At 49.1% G+C, this 21,335-nt stretch overlaps 1 protein-coding gene across 4 annotated transcripts in view; it reads left to right on the top strand.

Annotated features, from left to right (window-relative positions):
* Positions 1-21,335, top strand: part of ZFR2 (zinc finger RNA binding protein 2) — a 463,201-nt gene that overhangs the window by 138,489 nt on the left and 303,377 nt on the right. The gene's annotated exons all lie outside the window — the stretch shown is intronic.

Genomic DNA, 21,335 nt, shown 5'->3' with positions numbered 1-21,335 from the left:
CAAATTTCGGCCCTGTCGATTTTCTTTCAAAAAGAATTGGCTTCAGTCCCTGAAGTCCAGACCTTTGTTAAGGGAGTGCTACATATACAGCCTCCTGTGGTGCCTCCAGTGGCACCGTGGGATCTCAATGTGGTTTTGGACTTTCTAAAATCTCATTGGTTTGAACCACTAAAGAAGGTGGATTTGAAATATCTCACATGGAAAGTGACCATGCTTCTAGCCCTGGCTTCGGCCAGGAGAGTGTCAGAACTGGCAGCTTTATCTTACAAAAGCCCATATCTGATTTTCCATTCGGACAGGGCAGAACTGCGGACTCGTCCGCATTTTCTCCCTAAGGTGGTGTCTGCATTTCATCTGAACCAGCCTATTGTAGTGCCTGCGGCTACAAGTGACTTGGAGGACTCCAAGTTACTGGGCGTTGTCAGAGCATTAAAAATATATATTGCAAGGACAGCTGGAGTCAGAAAATCTGACTCGTTGTTTATATTGTATGCACCCAACAAGATGGGTGCTCCTGCGTCTAAGCAGACGATTGCTCGTTGGATCTGTAGCACAATCCAACTTGCACATTCTGTGGCAGGCCTGCCACAGCCTAAATCTGTAAAGGCCCACTCCACAAGGAAGGTGGGCTCATCTTGGGCGGCTGCCCGAGGGGTCTCGGCATTACAACTTTGCCGAGCAGCTACGTGGTCAGGGGAGAACACGTTTGTAAAATTTTACAAATTTGATACTCTGGCTAAGGAGGACCTGGAGTTCTCTCATTCGGTGCTGCAGAGTCATCCGCACTCTCCCGCCCGTTTGGGAGCTTTGGTATAATCCCCATGGTCCTTTCAGGAACCCCAGCATCCACTAGGACGATAGAGAAAATAAGATTTTACTTACCGATAAATCTATTTCTCGGAGTCCGTAGTGGATGCTGGGCGCCCATCCCAAGTGCGGATTATCTGCAATAATTGTACATAGTTATTGTTAACTAATTCGGGTTATTGTTGAAGGAAGCCATCTTTCAGAGGCTCCGCTGTTATCATACTGTTAACTGGGTTTAGATCACAAGTTGTACGGTGTGATTGGTGTGGCTGGTATGAGTCTTACCCGGGATTCAAAATCCTTCCTTATTGTGTACGCTCGTCCGGGCACAGTACCTAACTGGAGTCTGGAGGAGGGTCATAGGGGGAGGAGCCAGTGCACACCACCTGATCTGGAAAAGCTTTACTTTTTGTGCCTTGTCTCCTGCGGAGCCGCTATTCCCCATGGTCCTTTCAGGAACCCCAGCATCCACTACGGACTCCGAGAAATAGATTTATCGGTAAGTAAAATCTTATTATTATGTGGCATCCTTTTGAGTGATGCTCAGTTGTTCATACTGTCAACTGGGTAAGGTTATCACAAGTTGTACGGTGTGATTGGTGTGGCTGGTATGAGTCTTACCCTGGATTACAAATCCTTTTCTTGTAATGTCAGCTCTTCCGGGCACAGTTTCCTTAACTGAGGTCTGGAGGAGGGGCATAGAGGGAGGAGCCAGTGCACACCAGATGGTACCTAATCTTTCTTTAGAGTGCCCAGTCTCCTGCGGAGCCAGTCTATTCCCCATGGTCCTTACGGAGTTCCCAGCATCCACTACGGACTACTAGAAATAGAATTACCGGTGAGTAAATTCTTATTATTTCACCAAAGCCAGCCAACTCTCCTAACAGTCTACTCCTTCTGTGTCACATGGTCTGTTAGCCCTTCACCTTTTAGATTGTAAGCTTGCAGGAGCAGAGCCGCCTTTCGTCATGTGCCTTTCCTTTTCTTACTTACACTATCTTTTTTTTTTTTTTTTTAAATCAAGTACTTTTTTTTATTTGTTTTTTTGACATTTATACATAACTCAAAACAAACATCAGCATTCTATTGACTGTAACAATTGCCATCAATAAAATTATATATGTTAAAGTTCAACATGTAGTGTGCGTCAATTATATTCACTTAGGGTTTCTTATCAAACGATATCTGTGTAAAGAAGGACTAGGTGTCCAGTGTCGGTCTGGCCAGCCTTGTGCTGCACCAGCGGTCCCACTTCTCTGTGAATTGAGAGGAGGAACCCCTTATCTTATACATATATCTCTCGTGTCATATTACTGAATTTACTAACGCCCTCCACTGCTCCACCCTAGGCATGTCAGCTGAGAACCAAACCCTGGCAATGACAACCCTCGCCAGCGTAGTAAGACACAGGACATACCTGTACATTACCACAGAGTGTGTTTCCTCAAGATCTAATCCAAACAGGCATAGGCCGGGGTCTAACACGGGGAGGGATGGGGCAGTCATGGTTATATCACCCCATACCTTACACCAGAAAAGGGAAATTGCAGGGCAGTCCCATAACAAATGCCAGAATCCGGCATCGGTCTCCCGGCATCTGGGGCAGCAAGCGTTATCTCTAAGACCAGCCTTCTGCATAGTGACAGGAGTTCGATACACCCTGTGCAGAATGTAAAAAAAGACTTGTTTATATCGTATACATGGCGTAGTATATTTAATGGAGCCCAGGATCTGGATCCACTGCTCCTGGGATAGAGGTCCCAAATCAGTCTCCCATTTGATGCGAAGTGTATTCAAATGATCATGACCATATTTGTTATTCAAAGCAGTATATATGACAGATATTTTTCCCCTTCGACTAAGAGAAGTGAGCAACGACTTAACGGGTGAATCTGCAATTGGAGGTGGGCCGTGAGGAAACTGGGTCTGCACAGCATGTCTAAGTTGAAAGTACCGAAACAAGGCAGTATTAGGTATATCAAATTCGAGTTTCAATTGCTGAAAAGACTTGAGCACTCCATCTTGGTAGAGTTGTTTTAGAGATATTACACCCTTAGTTATCCAAATATTATCTGGAGATATCTTGTACAGCTCTGAATAGGTACTATTAAACCATAGCGGAGTATTGGCATCTTGCCCCTCCCAATCATATAGAGTATGTGCATAGCGCCAGATTAGCAAGGCTTGGCGTAACAAGGGAGGCAAACCAGAAGCCGCACGGCCAGAAAGAAGGAGTTGAAGAGGAGAAAAGGAGAAAGCAGGAGAGCACCTCGCCCGCTCAGCCAGAAGACCCCCCATTGTTGGATCCAAGGAATCTCCAGTCCATTCACCAAGCTGGGACATTTGTGCTGCTACGTAATATAGTCTCAAATTGGGAAGACTCGCACCCCCCGAGAGTTGTGGTCTACTCAGCGTTTTAATAGAGACTCTTGCTGGTTTATTACCCCATATAAATGAGGACATAACGCCCTCAATTACAGTGAAGACTTTTTTCGGGAGGTAAACCGGAGAGTTATGTAGGGCATATAGGAACTTTGGCTGCATTATCATTTTGAATAAATTAACCCGACCCAGGATAGACAGTGGTAGCTTTTTCCAGCTATGAGCCCTTTCTTTAAATAACATCGTAATGGGGTCGATATTTTGGGCCACATAGCTACGTGCCATAGGGGTGATCCAGATACCCAAGTATTTAAACCGCAGCGTCCACTGCAAGGGGTACGCCCCCCGGGTATTTTCAGGGAGAAAACCAGACAAGGGAAAAATATGCGATTTATCCCAGTTGATCAGTAAACCAGAAAATACTCCAAATTCCTCCACTACCCGCAGCAAAGCCTGCAAGGAGTCCTCAGAGTCCTGCAAGAAAAGGAGCATATCGTCTGCATACAGGGCCACAACATCCACATGATCCCCAACCTTAATACCCCTAATCTCGTCATTAGATCGCAGCAAGGCGGCCAACGGTTCCACGGCAATAGCGAACAGCGCAGGGGATAGGGGGCAACCCTGTCGAGTGCCCCTCTCCAACGCAAACATCTCCGACGTGAAACCATTGGCCGTCACACGGGCCACAGGCAAAAAATACAATAACTGGAGAAATTTAATAAAACGAGGGCCAAAAGCAAACTTCTCCAGTACCCCCCACAAATATGTCCACTCCACTGAGTCGAATGCTTTGGCTGCATCTAGAGACACCACCACCGCATCCAACTCCCCCAGATCACGCCTCTGCAGATGACAAAACAGTCTACGTAAATTTTGGGCAGTTGATTTACCTGGCATAAATCCCGTCTGGTCCGGGTGAATGATTGTTGTAATAACTAAGTTCAATCTAGATGCCAAGATCTTTGCTAGTATCTTGACATCCGTATTGAGGAGGGAAATAGGTCTGTAAGATTCGGGGCGTAGGGGGTCTTTCCCCGGTTTCAGCAAGACAATTATATTTGCCTCAGCCATAGAGCGAGGGAGAGTCCCGCCCTCCAACAATAGGTCAAATAATTGTAAAAGATAGGGGGCAAAAAAGCTGCTAAATTTCTTATAGACTTCACCCGGAAGTCCATCACAACCCGGTGCCTTAGACGCTGGGAGGGACAGGATCGCAGCGTTCACCTCCTCCAGAGTAATTGGTGCATCTAGAGCCCCAGAGTCTTCCCGGGACAGACAGGGCAAATCCAACCGAGCCAAATAGTCCCTCAATTGATCATTGGAGTAAGTGGCTCGGGATGTATATAGCGAGGAATAGTAACTACGAAATGTCTCAGACACCGCCGAGCCAGAGTAACACATTTGGTTGTCAGAGTTCCTCACGCATTGAATCATTGTTCTAGTAGATTCTGACCGAGCCAGAAAAGCTAAATAACTGCCATTCATCTCCGCCTGAAAATAGTGTGCATGTCCCGCAAAAAGGAGTCTACGCCTGGACTTCTCAAATAAGCAATCGGACCACTCTACTTGCGCGTCTCGCCACAACAGTTCATCAGAACGTAAATGGGTAGCTATATATTGGGATTCCAATTGCTGACATAGGGCCTCCAGTCTTATTTCCTCCTTTTTACTAGATAATTTAACCTCAGATATTCGTTTTATAAAGGAGCCCCGCTGGAACGCTTTGAAAGCGTCATGTTTGACCGCCAGTTCGGTGCAAGACGGATTACAAACCTGGAACCCCTCCCAGGCATCCACCAAATCCGCACCCTCCCCTATTAAGGTTAACCAGAAGGGATTAAGTTTCCACATTTTTGCACCGCGCTCCCAACCAACACTAACTGTAAGTGATACAGGAGAGTGATCCGATATACCCCTAGGAAGACAGTCCACCGCCAACACATCGGGACAAGTCAGGAGAAATCAAGATCAAATCAATGCGAGAGAAGGCATGGTAGGTAGCGGAGTGGCAGGAGAACTGAGTAGCCGTGGGATTGCGACTCCTCCATACATCCACCAACCCCAGTTCCCCCACCAGTCGTGCAAATGGAGTAGGGGATACAGAAGGGGAGGGAGAAGCAACCGACTCTCTCCATCTGTCCAGGGCATGATCCATCACATTGTTAAAATCCCCCAAGCATATCACTGGGGTAGCAGGGGATTGGGCTAGAAATCGGGCAGCATGACGCAGAACCTCATTGTTATATGGCGGGGGAACATAGACAGCCAAAATGTGGAATAGTCTACGATTAATATGTGCGCGCAAGAACACGTATCTGCCATATTGATCTGTTTCACAGACGTCTAGGTGAAATTGTATAGATTTTCTAATTAGTACAGAGACACCCCTAGCGCTACCTGAGAAAGTGGAGTGGTAAACATGACTAATCCAGGGTTTCTTAAGTGCCAACACCCTACTTCCAAACAAATGGGTTTCAGAAAGACAAATTATGTCTGCCTGGTATTTTTTAACCTGAGTCAAGATCAACGATCTCTTAATCTTTTCGTTCAAACCCCTGACGTTCCAGCTGAGCAGACGAAGCCCCTTAGAAACAGCAGACATAGAAAGTAGGTGAGAAAAGGGTGGCAGGATATAAAAGAGAGACAAATATCAGAGCCCGGGTCGCAGAGCAGTGCAGGCCGTGAATAGGGACACCCAGTCCCCCCATGTCCCTGGAAACAGAGGAAATCAAAGCAATATCGTTCGCAAACATCGCAGCATAACAGAGCGCACACATAAGCCAAAATTGATGGCATGAAAAAAAACAAACTAACCCCCCCCACACCCACCCTGTATCACCTTGGAAACTTAAGGTATACCTGGATCCCATAACTCCCACCAAATTAACTAAACTAAGGGATAGGGGCCTAACCAAGAACCCAAAGTAAAGCCCCTACACTATCTTCGGCATAGGCTCTCCACAGAATACCGATAGAAGTAGTGCCCTAACCCTGAAAAAACATATCTAGCAGCGTACCCCAACATAAAAAAAAATAAAAATAAAAAAAGGGGGAAAACACGAGAACCAACATCGATATTAGGCTGCCCAACATTGCCCCATCAAAGCATTGCATATGAACCACAGTGTGACTATCATAATAAGAAAAATATGAGACAATTAGGCTTAGCATTAAGAGAGCAATAAATCAACAATTGTGCAGTAACACGTCATCAAGGAGGGTGAGGCTGTCGTTCCAGCCATGCAGCAGCATCTTGAGGAGTTGAAAAAAAGTGAGTGGTGTTAGCGGACACCACTCGCAGCCTGGCCGGAAACAGCATAGAGTACTGTATATTACGATCACGGAGCTGACGTTTGATATGCAGAAACTGTGATCTACTCTTTTGCACCTCCAGAGCAAAATCGGGGAAAACGGATATATTATGTCCATCCAGTTGGAGAGGGCCCTGCGTCCGGGCCAGACGGAGTATAGCGTCACGGTCCTTAAAATGTAGGAAACGGGCAATAAATGTTCTAGACGGAGCCCCGGGTGGCGGCATCCTAGGCGGGAGTCTGTGTGCTCTTTCCACTGCAAATTGAGAGGTAAATGCTTCCCTGCCCAATACACCAATAAGCCAAGTTTCCAGAAATAATTCCGGGGAGGTGCCTTCCGCTCTTTCAGGGAGCCCAACAAAACGAATGTTGTTGCGCCGCAGTCTCCCCTCTATATCGGAAATTTTAGCCTGCATAGATACCATCTGGGTAGACAGGTCGGCCACTTTCGTCTGTAGGGGTGACGTATTATCTTCCAGAGTCGATATCCGATGTTCAGTTTCACCCACTCTTTCCCGGATTTTCTGTAGATCTTGTCTAAGCAGAGAGACGTCCGCCTGCACCTGCCCAATTCTGTCTGTGACCCTCTGTTCAGACGCAGAGATGGCCTGTAGTATTTGCTGGGTAGAGTGAACTTGCTCAGCGGGATCGGAGGCGGCAACCTCTGTCGCAGGCGAGGATGGGTCAGTGTCACCCTGTTTTGTCGAATGAGAGGGCTGCGACCTAGCATATTTCTCTAGTTTCGCAGCGGCGTTAGCCGCGTTATGACCTCCTTTCACCATTGCAGCACTGGGCGCGGAGTCAGGATATTACAGCAAAAAAGTCTCCAATCAGTATGGGGTCAGCACAGGGGGCCGCCTGGGTCAGGCAGATATGATAAACAATAATATAGCAGAGCAGAGTATGCTTATGGGCACACTGCAGAGTATTCTGTGTACAAGGAGTATTCCTGCATGGAAGCTGATTTATGGGCACAAGTGTGGCTATTGCAGAGATGCAGGAAGCGTTCACAGAGAGTATTCTCCCTTTCTCCTTTTTTCACCTCTCCCTTCTCTGCAGCTATATGTATTTCTTAGTATATGTGGGGAGGAACCACACACAGGGAATCTCTCTGTATATATCTATTAAGCCCAGGAGGGAGAGAGAGGGGCAGCCCCAGCCGCAGCTCACTCCGCCGCACGGCACCTCAGGACGGAGAGGATATCAGGTGCAGGGAGAAGAATGTGAGCCTGCAAGATGGCGGTTTTCGCGGGCTTTCCTGCCCGCACTCACCCGTCCGCAGCACCTCCGCGGGATTCCAGGCAAGTGCTGCCGCGATATGCCCGCCAGTCAGAGCCTCCCCTGTCTCGGTCCCCCGGCCGGAGGATCAAAGCAAGTCCGCCGCTACAAGCGCCGTCACGCGCCGTCTCGCAGAGAAGCAGGGAGCCAGGGCGGCACGCCGGAGGTGTTAGATGCAGGGAGCCGCGCTGCACACCGGACCAGTGCGGGTATGTAGAGGGGCAGTACAACTTCTTGTGCCAGCTGGCAGGTCACAGGAGCCACGGGTTAGGGGATAAACGGATTGTTAGACAGGATTTTTATGGAGAGCTAAATCTTCCCACTGCTACTCCATGCCTGTCCAAGCCACGCCCCCTTACTTACACTATCTTACACTCCATACTCCCTTTGATGGCACCTAACACCTGGTTTTCCATACCTGTCCTGTCTTGTATTGAACTGTAAGTGCTGTTTACTTGTTTGCTCATTTGATTACTGTGTAATGGACGCTGCAGATCCCTTGTGGTGCCATATAAATAATACTCCTTTCTCATATGTCCTAGAGGATGCTGGGGTAGCCTTAAGAACCATGGGGTATAGACGGGATCTGCAGAGACATGGGCACTTTAAGACTTTGAATGAGGGTGAACTGGCTCCTCCCTCTATGCCCCTCCTCCAGACTCCAGTTTTAGAATTGTGCCCAGGCAGACTGGATGCACACTGAGGAGCTCTACAGAGTTTATTAGGAAAAGACTTTTGTTAGGTTTTTTATTTTCAGGGAGACTGCTGGCAACAGTCTCCCTGCTTCGTGGGACTAAGGGGAGAGAAGTTAGACCTACTTCCAGTGAGTTCAAAGGCTCTGCTTCTGGCTACAGGACACCATTAGCTCCCAGTGATCGCAAAATACGCGCTATAGCGCATTTTTACGCTCTACAGGCAGTGAGGGACTCGGTTTTTAAAAATGAGCGGGTCCTGTAGGACTCGCTGTCGCTCACTGCCCTGTGCGCCTCAACCAATAAGGTTCCTCATTGCCTGTCTCTGCATCCAATCGCTGCCGGCAGTGTCTCCTCTTCCAATCGCCGCCGACAGCGTCTCCCCAGCCAAGCCCGCCTTAGGCCTCCCTGCCCGCCAGCGTACCGCTCCAGAGACTGCACAACAGGACTTGATTTGATTCCTGCTGGTCCTTGCTGGGAATATGGCAGAGACGCTGCAGCGGGCTAGGATCTCTGCCTCCTGAACTTACTGGCAGCCGGGAACATCGCGGTGACAGAGGTACCGCAGACCCATGAGGGGCAGGGAGACTGTGCTCACCAGCAAGCCCACCTCATCCAGTGCAAGGCGTCTCTGGCTGCATGTAGTTGTGCTTGTAAGGAGCTAACAGAGGGAGGGAGTAGGCGGGTAACAATGCAAATGGTGGGGTTGGGGCAGTGCCCATCATACACTCTGCTCATACCCCCACTCTGCCCAATATACACACCCACAGTACCCCCATAGTGGACAACATATATCTACCCTCCATACCCGCAGTGTCCAACATTTGCATCGCCCATACCCACGGTGCCAAGCATAACTACACCCCCACAGTGCCCATAACACCCTCCATACCCACACAGTACTCCTTACACACCCTTCATGCCCACACAGTGCCTATAACACCCTCCATTCCCACACAGTGCTCATTATAGACCCTTCATACCCACACCGTGCACAGCATATGTACACCCCCCACCCACCAGTGCCAATAATAGCGTCCATACCCACACAGTGCACAGCATACACACCCCTCAGTGCATCTAATACCCTCCATACGCAAATGGTACACCCCCACAGTGGCCATAACACCCTCCATATCTACACAGTGCTTATTATACACCCTTCATGCGCACACACTGACCAGCATACACACCCCACAGGGGAACAGTACTAAATCCCGCTGGACGGGATCTGGGCGGTCGAAATACTGACGCCGGAATCCTGACCACACAATCCCGACAGGGGTGACGAGCGGAACGCAGACCCTTGCGGGCTCGCTGCGCTCGCCACGCTGTGGGCACACAAATTTATTCTCCCTCTATGGGTATCGTGGACACCCACGGAGGGAGAATGTCGGGATTGTGCCGGTCGGGATTCCGGCGATGGTATTTCGACCGCCAGGATTCCGTCCGGCGTGATCTTGACCGCATCCCCCACACAGTGCCCATAATACCTTCCATACCCAGATGATACATCCCCACAGTGGCCATAACACCCTCCATACCCACACAGTGCTCATTATACACCCTTCATGCCCACACCATGCACCGCTTGTGTACACCCCCCACAGTGCCCAGCATACACACCCCAGAGTTCCCATAACACCCTCCATACCTACACAGTGCTCATTATACACCCTTCATACCCACACAGTGCCCAACATATATATATATATATATATATATATATATACACACACACACACACACACACACACACACACACACACACACACACACACACACACCCCCCCCACCCCCCCCCCCCTCCTCAGTGCCCATAACACCATCCAACATCCCAACTGCCTTACACCCCTCCCTACCCCCATCACTGTCCCTAGTATTGCCTGCCCCCAACCCCCTCCTTTCCCCCAGTATTGCCCAAATTTCTATCTACCCTTCCCCCTCTATACCCTCAGCACTGCCTGCCCCTAACCACTTTCTTGCCTGCCCTCACCCCCATAATATGTGATGGGACCCAGAAGTAGTGGCGCAGGACCCACATTTCTTAAAGTGAGGGGCCCCTGGGACCCCAATTTTTTTTTGCTCGGCGAGATCACTGGCTCCTGAGGGTTTGATCGCTAGGTACGCCTAGATGCTCGCTCCCAGAGCCGGCCGTCACCCCCTTACAGAGTCAGAAGACAGGTGAGTAGAAGATCAGAAGACTTCAGTGACGGCTTTCTGAGGTACCACACAGCGATCGCACGCTGCACGCCATGCTCCCACACACAGCAGCACTACAGGGTGCAGGGCGAGGGGGGGGGCCCTGGGCAGCAGATTAACCTCTAAAATGGACTGACTAGAGGGGACATAAGTGCCTAGGCACTGTCCTAATCCCCGCCTGTATAAATATATATTTGAAAAAAGCGGGACTGAAGCGCGTCATTAAGGGGGCGGAGCTTCGTCACAGCTCAGCACCATTTTCCTCTCCACCAGGCTGCAGAGACGCTGGTCCTTCCTCACACTTCTAAGTATCAGGGTGCAAAACGGGGCGGGGTGGGGGGGCGCACAGGAATATTGGTGCAATATATATTTGTTATAAAAGCGCTGCAGGTCTGGGCATTCTTTAGTGTTCCAGAACCGGTGATTAGGCGCTGGGTTGTGAGCTGGCAAGACTCCCTCTGTGTCCGACAGGCTTTGCTGTGGGTCTGTCCCCTATATGCCGTGTGTCTGTGGGTGTTTAGGACACGTGTCGGCATGTCTGAGGCTGAATGCTCTTCCCTGGAGGGGACTGTATTAGGGACACAAACGGCTGAAGTGACCCTGTCAGCACCACCGACTCCAGATTGGGTAAATGTGTTGAATGACTTGAATGCTAATATGGCTCGTATTAATAAGAGATTAGATAAGTCGGATTCTCAGAACCAGGCATGGAAGAAATCTGTGGAGATTGTATTATTACAGGTACAGACCCCTTAGGGGGTCACAAAAACGTCCGTTTGCCCAGTTGGCAGACACAGATGCAGACACTGACTTCAGTGTCGACTTTAGTGATTCAGAGATTGGATCCTAAATTAGCAGAGAGTATTCAGTACATGATTGTGGCGGTAAAAGAAGTTTTACATATTTCTGAGGACCCTGCTGTTCCTGATACAAGGGTTTGTATGAATAAAGAAAAGAAACCTGTGGTAACGTTTCCTTCCTCTCATGAGCTGAACACTCTCTTTGAAAAGGTTTGGGAAAGCCCTGACAAAGTTTCAGATTCCCAAGAGGATTCAGGTGACGTATCCGTTTCCCTCTGGGGATAGGGAAAAGTGTGAGTCACCCCCCCCATTGTGAACAAGGCCCTATCCCGCTTGTCTAAAAAGGTGGCTCTCCCGTCTCCTGATACGGCAGCCCTTAAGGACCCTGCGGATCGCAAGCGGGAAAATACATTAAAATCCATTTATGCCACCACGGGTACGCTGCTCAGACCAGCCATGGCGTGGATGAGTAGTGCCATCAAAGTGGGCAGATAACTTGTCATCTGAGAGAGATACCCTAGATAGGGATAGCGTCCTTTTGACACTGGGTCATATCAGGGACTCGGCGGCCCACCTAAAGGAAACGGCGAGAGATATTGGCCTTTTGGGATCAAAAGCCAATGCCATGGCAGTCTCCGCTAGGCGAGCATTGTGGATCCACCAATGGAATGCTGATGCAGACTCCAGGAAAAATATGGAATCTCTGCCATATAAAGGTGGTGTCTTGTTTGGTGAAAGTCTCGTAGATTTGGCATCTACAGCTACCGCGGTTAAGTCATAGTTTTTGCCTTACGTTCCTTCACAACAAAAGAAAACACACCACTATCAGATGCAGTCCTTTCGGCCCAATAAATACAGGAAGGGCCGAGGTTCTTCCTTCCTTGCTACTAGAGCAGGCATTCCCAACCACGGTCCTCAAGGCACACCAACAGTGCAGGTTTTAGTGATATCCAGGCTGCAGCACAGATTGTTAAATCAAAATAACTGAGCTACTAATTAAGTCACCTGTGCTGAAGCCTGGATATCACTAAAACCTGCACTGTTGGTGTGCCTTGAGGACCGTGGTTGGGAATGCCTGTACTAGAGGAAGGGGAAGGAGTAAAAGATCACCGGCCTCGGCAGTTTCCCAGGAGCAGAAGTCCTCCCCGTCTTCTGCCAAATCCACCGCATGACGCTGGGGCCCCTCTGCGGGAGTCCGCACCGGTGGGGGCACGTCTCAAACTCTTCAGTCAGTGCTGGGCTCATTCGGCCCTGGACCCATGGGTTTTAGAAATAGTGTCCCAAGGGTACAAACTGGAGTTTCAAGACGTTCCTCCTCGCCGATTTTTCAAATCGTCCTTACCAGCTTCTCTTCCAGACAGGGAGGTAGTATGCGGCGCAATACAAAAGTTGTGTCAAAATCTGGTCATTATCAAGGTTCCCCCGTCACAACAGGGACAAGGCTTTTATTCGAGCCTGTTCGTGGTCCCGAAGCCGGACGGCTCGGTCAGACCAATCCTGAAGCTAAAGTCCCTCAATTTCTACCTAAGAAGATTCAAATTCAAGATGGAGTCTCTCCGAGCAGTGATCTCCAGTCTGGAGGAAGGGGATTTTATGGTGTCGGTGGACATAATAGATGCCTACTTACATGTTCCCATTTATCCTCCGCATCAGGCTTACCTGAGGTTTGCAATTCAGGATTGTCATTACCAATTTCAAATGTTGCCGTTTGGTCTGTCCACGGCTCCAAGGATTTTCACCAAAGTGATGGCGGAAATTATGGTTCTCCTTCGCAAACAAGGAGTCACGATTATTCCATACTTGGACGATCTCCTGATAAAGGCGAGATCCAGGGACCAACTGGTGCAGAACATTATACTCGCCATGGCAGTTCTGCAACAACACAGAATTACAGATTGTTTCTTCTAGTGGAAAAGGCTCTGGAAATTCAGAACCTAGTCAGACAAATTCTGAAACCAGCAAGAGTGTCAGTCCATCAATGCACTCGTTTACTGGGGAAGATGGTAGCGGCCTACGAGGCCATTCAGTTTGGTAGGTTCCATGCCAGGTTGTTTCAGTGGGACCTGTTGGACAAGTGGTCCGGATCCCACCTGCACATGCACTGGAAAATAATTCTGTCTTCCAAGACCAGAATCTCACTCCTCTGGTGGCTGCACAGCTCTCACCTCCTAGAGGGGGGGCAGGTTCGGGATCCAATACTGGATCCTAGTAACCACGGATGCGAGTCTCCGGGGCTGGGGGGCAGTCACACAGGGGGAAAACTTACAGGGAAGATGGTCAAGCCTGGAATCTTGTCTACACAAACGTTCTGGAGTTAAGGGCCATTCACAACGGCCTTCTGCAAGCGGAACATCTTCTTCGCAATCGGTCCGTCTTGATTCAGTCGGACAACATAACAGCTGTAGCGTACATAAACTGCCAGGGCGGAACAAAAAGCAGAGCGGCAATGGCAGAGCCCACGAGGGTTCTCCGCTGGACGGAAAGACATACAAGCGCTGTCAGCGGTCTTCATTCCGGGAGTGGACAACTGGGAAGCAGACTTCCTCAGAAGACACGATCTCCATCCAGGAGAGTGGGGTCTTCACAGAAGTGACAGGTCTTTGGGGAATTCCTCAAGTAGACATGATGGCGTCTCGTCTCAACAAGAAGCTTCAGAGATATTGTTCCAGGTAGAGGGATCCTCAAGCAATAGCTGTGGATGCCCTAGTGACACCATAGGTGTTTCAGTCGGTGTATGTATTCCCTCCGCTTCCGCTCATTCCAAAAGTGCTAAGGATCTTAAGAAGAACAAAGGTTCGGGCAATCCTCATTGTTCCAGACTGGCCAAGGAGGGCTTGGTATCCGGATCTTCAGGAATTACTCATAGAAGATCCCTGGCCTCTTCCTCTACGAGAGGATCTGTTACAACAAGGGCCGTGCATGTATCAAGACTTACCGCGGCTACGTTTGACGGCTTGGCGGTTGAACGCCAGATCCTAACCCGAAAGGGTATTCCTAGTGAAATCATTCCCACACTTCTGCAGGCTAGAAAGGGAGTAACGTCCAAACATTACCACCATATTTGGAGAAAATGTGTCTTGGTGTGAATCCAAGGAGGTTCCTACGGAAGAATTTCAGTTGGGACATTTTTCTCCATTTTCTACAGGCAGGTGTGGATGCGGGCTTGAAATTGGGCTCAATTTAAAGTACAAATTTCGGCCTTATCGGTTTTCTTTCAAAAACAATTGGCCTCCCTTCCAGAGGTTGACCTTCGTGAAAGGCGTGTTGCACATCCAACCTCCATTTGTGGCACCATGGGATCTTAATGTGGTGTTGCAGTTCCTTCATTCACTCACATTGGTTTGAGCCTTTACCAAAGGTAGAATTGAAATTCGTCACTTGGAAAGTGGTCATGCTGTTGGCCTTGGCATCCGCAAGGCGGGTATCTGAGTTAGCGGCTTTCTCTCACAATAGCCCTTATTTGATCTTCCATGAAGATAGAGCAGAGTTGAGGACTCGTCAGCAGTTTCTGCCGAAGGTGGTTTCGTCGTTCCACATGAACCAACCTATTGTGGTGCCAGTGGCTACTGACGCCTTAGTGGAGTTGAAGTCTCTCGATGTGGTCAGAGCTTTAAAAATTTATGTCGCCAGGACTGCACGGATTAGGAAAACGGAGGCTCTGTTTGTCCTGTATGATCCCAACAAGTTTGGGCGTCCTGTTTCCAAGCAGACTATTGCACGCTGGATCTGTTCTACGATTCAGCAGGCTCATTCTACGTCTGGATTGCCGTTACCGGAATCGGTGAAGGCCCATTCTACCAGGAAGGTGGGCGCGGGGGGGGGGGGGGGGGGGTCTCTGCCTTACACCTATGCCGAGCAGTTACTTGGTCAGGTTCAAACACTTTTGCAAAGTTTTACAAGTTCGATACCCTGGCCGAGGAGGACCTCATGTTTGGTCAATCGGTCCTGCAGAGTCATCCGCCTCCCGCCCATTCTAGAGCTTTGGTATCAACCCCATGGTTCTTATGGTTACCCCAGCATCCTCTAGGATGTATGAGAAAATAGGATTGTAATACCTACCGATAAATCCTTTTCTTAGTCCGTAGAGGATGCTGGGCGCCCGTCCCAGTGTGTACTGTATCTGCAGTTATTAGTTCTGGTTATACACCGTTTGTGTTACATTATAGTCAGTCTGTTGCTGACACTGTTCAGGCCGTTGGCTGGAGTTCTGTTGAATGCCATGTTGTACGTTGTGTTTGTGGTGTGAGCTGGTATGTATCTCACCTTAGTTTAACATTCTTTTCCTTTAAATGTCCTTCTCCCTGGGCACAGTTCCAATAACTGGAGTCTGGAGGAGGGGCATAGAGGGAGTAGCCAGTTCACACCCATTCAAAGTCTTAAAGTGCCCATGTCTCCTGCGGATTCAGTCTATACCCCATGGTTCTTATAGTTACCCCAGCATCCTCTACGGACTAAGAGAAAAAGATTTACCGGTAGGTATTAAAATCCTATTTTTATGCCTACTGAAGCGGATTGCACCCGGGAGCCTGACACGGGTGCTTCCTGTCTGCAGCCTGCCTTAGACCACTTGCCGACGCTGTTTCCAACCCGGCATATTCCCGGTTTGGTGAAATCACTGGTGACGCGGAGGGGGCAACGCTTACAGATCACATGATCTCCAAGAGCCGCCTGTCCACCCAGAGTGAATGGGAATCGGGTCGCATCGACCCGGCTTCCCATTTACACAGCACAGCAAGCAGGGTTGCTACCTGAGTTGAAAACAGGTTATGCGCACCCATGTGCTATAACCCGTGTTAGAAGTTGGTGGTGTAAAAGGGGTATCAAGGATACCCCCTCCCCCCACACACCCTTTTAGCAGTAAAAAAAGGTTTCTCTATCGTCCTAAGTGGATGCTGGGGTTCCTGAAAGGACCATGGGGAATAGCGGCTCCGCAGGAGACAGGGCACAAAAAAGTAAAGCTTTTACCAGATCAGGTGGTGTGCACTGGCTCCTCCCCCTATGACCCTCCTCCAGACTCCAGTTAGATTTTGTGCCCGAACGAGAAGGGTGCAATCTAGGTGGCTCTCCTAAAGAGCTGCTTAGAGAAAGTTTAGCTTAGGTTTTTTACTTTACAGTGAGTCCTGCTGGCAACAGGATCACTGCAACGAGGGACTTAGGGGAGAAGTAGTGAACTCACCTGCGTGCAGAGTGGATTTGCTGCTTGGCTACTGGACACTAGCTCCAGAGGGACGATCACAGGTACAGCCTGGATGGTCACCGGAGCCGCGCCGCCGGCCCCCTTGCAGACGCTGAAGAGAGAAGAGGTCCAAAATCGGCGGCTGAAGACTCCTGAGTCTTCATAAAGGTAGCGCACAGCACTGCAGCTGTGCGCCATTTTCCTCTCAGCACACTTCACACAACAGTCACTGAGGGTGCAGAGCGCTGGGGGGGGCGCTCTGAGAGGCAAATAAAAACCTTATTAGAGGCAAAAAATACCTCACATATAGCCCACAGAGGCTATATGGAGATATTTAACCCCTGCCTAACTTCAAAAATAGCGGGAGACGAGCCCGCCGAAAAAGGGGCGGGGCCTATCTCCTCAGCACACAGCGCCATTTTCTCTCACAGAAAAGCTGGAGAGAAGGCTCCCAGGCTCTCCCCTGCACTGCACTACAGAAACAGGGTTAAAACAGAGAGGGGGGGCACTGATTTTGGCGATATTGTATATATATAAAAGATGCTATAAGGGAGAAACACTTATATAAGGTTGTCCCTATATAATTATAGCGTTTTTGGTGTGTGCTGGCAGACTCTCCCTCTGTCTCCCCAAAGGGCTAGTGGGTCCTGTCCTCTGTCAGAGCATTCCCGGTGTGTGTGCTGTGTGTCGGTACGTGTGTGTCGACATGTATGAGGACGATGTTGGTGAGGAGGCGGAGAAATTGCCTGTAATGGTGATGTCACTCTCTAGGGAGTCGACACCGGAATGGATGGCTTATTTAGAGAATTACGTGAGAATGTCAACACGCTGCAAGGTCGGTTGACGACATGAGACGGCCGACAATCTATTAGGACCGGTCCAGGCGTCTCAGAAACACCGTCAGGGGTTTTAAAAACGCCCATTTACCTCAGTCGGTCGACACAGACACAGACACGGACACTGAATACAGTGTCGACGGTGAATAAACAAACGTATTTCTCATTAGGGCCACACGTTAAGGGCAATGAAGGAGGTGTTACGTGTTTCTGATACTACAAGTACCACAAGAAAGGGTATTATGTGGGAGTGAAAAAACTACCTGTAGTTTTTCCTGAATCAGATAAAATAAAATGAAGTGTGTGATGATGCGTAGGGTTACCCCGATAACAAATATTGGCGTTATACCCTTTCCCGCCAGAAATTAGGGTACGTTGGGAAACACCCCTTAGGGTGATAAGGCGCTCACACGCTTATCAAGTGGCGTTACCGTCTCCAGATACGGCCGCCCTCAAGGAGCCAGCTGATAGGAAGCTGGAAAAATATCCTAAAAAGTATATACACACATACGGTGGTTATACTGCGACCAGCGATCGCCATCAGCCTGGAGATGCAGTGCTGGGTTGGCTTGGTCGGATTCCCTGACTGAAAATATTTTATTCATGTAGAGCATTTAATAGGATGCATTCTATATATATGTATGTGAGATGCACAGAGGGATATTTGCTCTCTGGCATCAAGATAAGTGCGTTGTCCATATCTCCCAGAAGATGTCAGGGACACGACAGTGGTCAGGTGATACAGATCCCATACGGCAGATGGAAGTATTGCTGTATAAAGGGAAGGAGTTATTTGGGGGTCGGTCCATCGGACCTGGGGACCACAGCAACAGCTGGGAAATCCAACCTTTTTTACCCCAAGTTACATCTCAGCTAAAAAAGACACCGTCTTTTCAGCCTCAATCTTTCCTTTCCCATGAGGGCATGCAGGCAAAAGGCCAGTCATATCTGCCCAGACATAGAGGTAAGGGGAAGTAGACTGCAGCAGGCAGCCCTTTCCCAGGAAAAGAAGCCCTCCACCGCGTCTGCCAAGTCCTCAGCATGACGCTGGGGCCGTGCAAGCGGACTCAAGGTGGGGGGGTAGTCTCAAGAGTCTCAGGGCGCAGTGGGATCACTCGCAAGTTGACCCCTAGATCGTACGAGTATTATCCCAGGGGTAAAGATTGGAGAGTCGAGACATCTTCTCCTCGCAGGTTCCTGAAGTCTGCTTTACCAACGGCTCCCTCCGACAGGGAGGCAGCATTGGAAACAATTCACAAGCTGTATATCCAGCAGGTGATAATCAAAGTACCCCTCCTACGACAAGGAAAAGGGTATTATTTTTCCACACTATATTGTGGTACTGAAGCCAGACGGCTTGGTGACACATAGTCTAAATCTAAAATGTTTTGAACACTTACATAAAAGGTTCAAATCGAGATAAAGTCACTCAGAGCAGTGATAGCGAACCGGAAAAAAGGGGACTATATGGTGTCCCTGGACATCAAGGATTACCTCCATGTCCAAATTTTGTCCTTCTCATCAAGGGTACCTCTGGTTCGTGGTACAGAACTGTCAATATCAGTTTCAGACGATGCCGTTTGAATTATCCACGGCACCCCGGGCCTTTTTACCAAGGTAAGGGCCGAAAAGATGTTTCTTCAAAGAAAAAAGGCATCTAAATTATCCCTTACTTGCACGACCTAAAAAGGGCAAGTTCCAGAGAACAGTTGGAGGTCGGAAGAGCACTATCTAAAGTAGTTCTTCGACGGCACGACTGGATTCTAAATATTCCAAGAATCGCAGCTGTTTTCCGACGATACGTCTGCTGTTCCTAGGGATGATTCTGGACACGGTTCAGAAAAAGGTTTTTCTTCCCGAGGAAAAAGCCAAGGAGTTATCCGACCTGTCAGGAACCTCCTAAAACCAGGAAAGGTGTCTGTACATCAATGCACAAGAGTCCTGGGAAAAATGGTGGCTTTTTACGAAGCAATTCCATTCGGCAGATTCCATGCAAGAATTTTCCAAAGGGATCTGTTGGACAAATGGTCAGGGTCGCATCCTCAGATGCACCTGCGAATAACCCTGTCGCCAAGGACAAGGGTATATCTTCTGTGGTGGTTGCAAAAGGCTCATCTATTGGAGGGCCGCAGATTCGGCATACAGGATTTGATCCTGGTGACCACGGACGCCAGCCTGAGAGGTTGGGGAGCAGTCACACAAGGAAGAAACTTCCAGGGGGTATGGACGAACCTGGAAAAGTCTCTTCACATAAACATTCTGGTACTAAGAGCAATCTAAAATGCTCTAAGCCAGGCGGAACCACTCCTGCAAGGAAAACCGGTGTTGATTCAGTCGGACAACATCACGGCGGTCGCCCATGTAAACAGACAGGGCGGCACAAGAAGCAGGAGTGCAATGGCAGAAGCTGCCAAGATTCTTCGCTGGGCGGAGAATCACGTAATAGCACTGTCAGCAGTGTTCTTCCCGGGCGTGGACAACTGGGAAGCAGACTTCCTCAGCAGACACGATATTCACCCGGGAGAGGGGGGTCTTCATCCAGAAGTCTTCCACATGCTAATAAACTGTTGGGAAAGACCAATGGTAGACATGATGGCGTCTCGCCTCAACAAGAAACTGGACAAGTATTGCGCCAGGTCAAGAGATCCACAGGCAATAGCTGTGGACGCACTGGTAACACCTTGGGTGTACAAATCAGTATATGTGTTTCCTCCTCTGCCTCTCATACCAAAGGTATTGAAGATTATACAGTGAGGAGGAGTAAGAACAATACTAGTGGCTCCGGATTGGCCAAGAAGGACTTGGTACCCGGAACTTCAAGAGTTGGTCACGGACGACCCGTGCCCTCTACTTCTGAGAAGGGACCTGCTACAACAGGGTCCCTGTCTCTTTCAAGACTTACCGCGGCTGCGTTTGACGGCATGGCGGTTGAACGCCAGATCCTAAAAGGGAAAGGCATTCCAGAAGAAGTCATTCCTACCTTGATTAAGGCAAGGAAGGAAGTCACCGCGAAACATTATCACCGCATTTGGCGAAAATATGTCGCGTGGTGCGAGGATCGGAGTGTTCCGACGGAGGAATTTCAACTGGGTCGTTTCCTACATTTCCTACAATCAGGATTGTCTATGGGTCTCAAATTGAGATCTATTAAGGTTCAAATTTCGGCCCTGTCAATATTCTTCCAAAAAGAATTGGCCTCAGTTCCTGAGGTACAGACTTTTGTTAAAGGAGTACTGCATATACAGCCTCCTGTGGTGCCTCCGGTGGCACCGTGGGATCTAAATGTAGTTTTAGATTTCCTCAAATCCCATTGGTTTGAACCATTGAAAAAGGTGGATTTTAAATATCTCACATGGAAAGTGACTATGTTACTGGCCCTGGCTTCCGCCAGGAGAGTATCTGAATTGGCGGCTTTATCTTATAAAAGCCCTTATCTAATCTTCCATTCGGATAGGGCAGAACTGAGGACTCGTCCGCATTTTCTCCCTAAGGTGGTATCAGCGTTTCACCTGAACCAACCTATTGTGGTGCCTGCGGCCACTGGCGACTTGGAGGACTCCAAGTTGTTGGACGTTGTCAGAGCCTTAAAAATATACATTTCAAGGACGGCTGAAGTCAGAAAATCTGACTCGCTGTTGATACTATATGCACCCAACAAGTTGGGTGCCCCTGCTTCTAAGCAGACGATTGCTCGTTGGATTTGTAACACAATTCAACTTGCTCATTCTGTGGCAGGCCTGCCACAGCCTAAATCTGTTAAGGCCCATTCCACAAGGAAGGTGGGCTCATCTTGGGCGGCTGCCCGAGGGGTCTCGGCATTACAATTCTGCCGAGCAGCTACGTGGTCG

The sequence above is a fragment of the Pseudophryne corroboree genome, chromosome 1 (genome assembly GCF_028390025.1).
Source record: "Pseudophryne corroboree isolate aPseCor3 chromosome 1, aPseCor3.hap2, whole genome shotgun sequence".
NCBI lineage: Eukaryota > Metazoa > Chordata > Amphibia > Anura > Myobatrachidae > Pseudophryne > Pseudophryne corroboree.
This window is presented reverse-complemented; position numbering and strand designations above follow the sequence as displayed.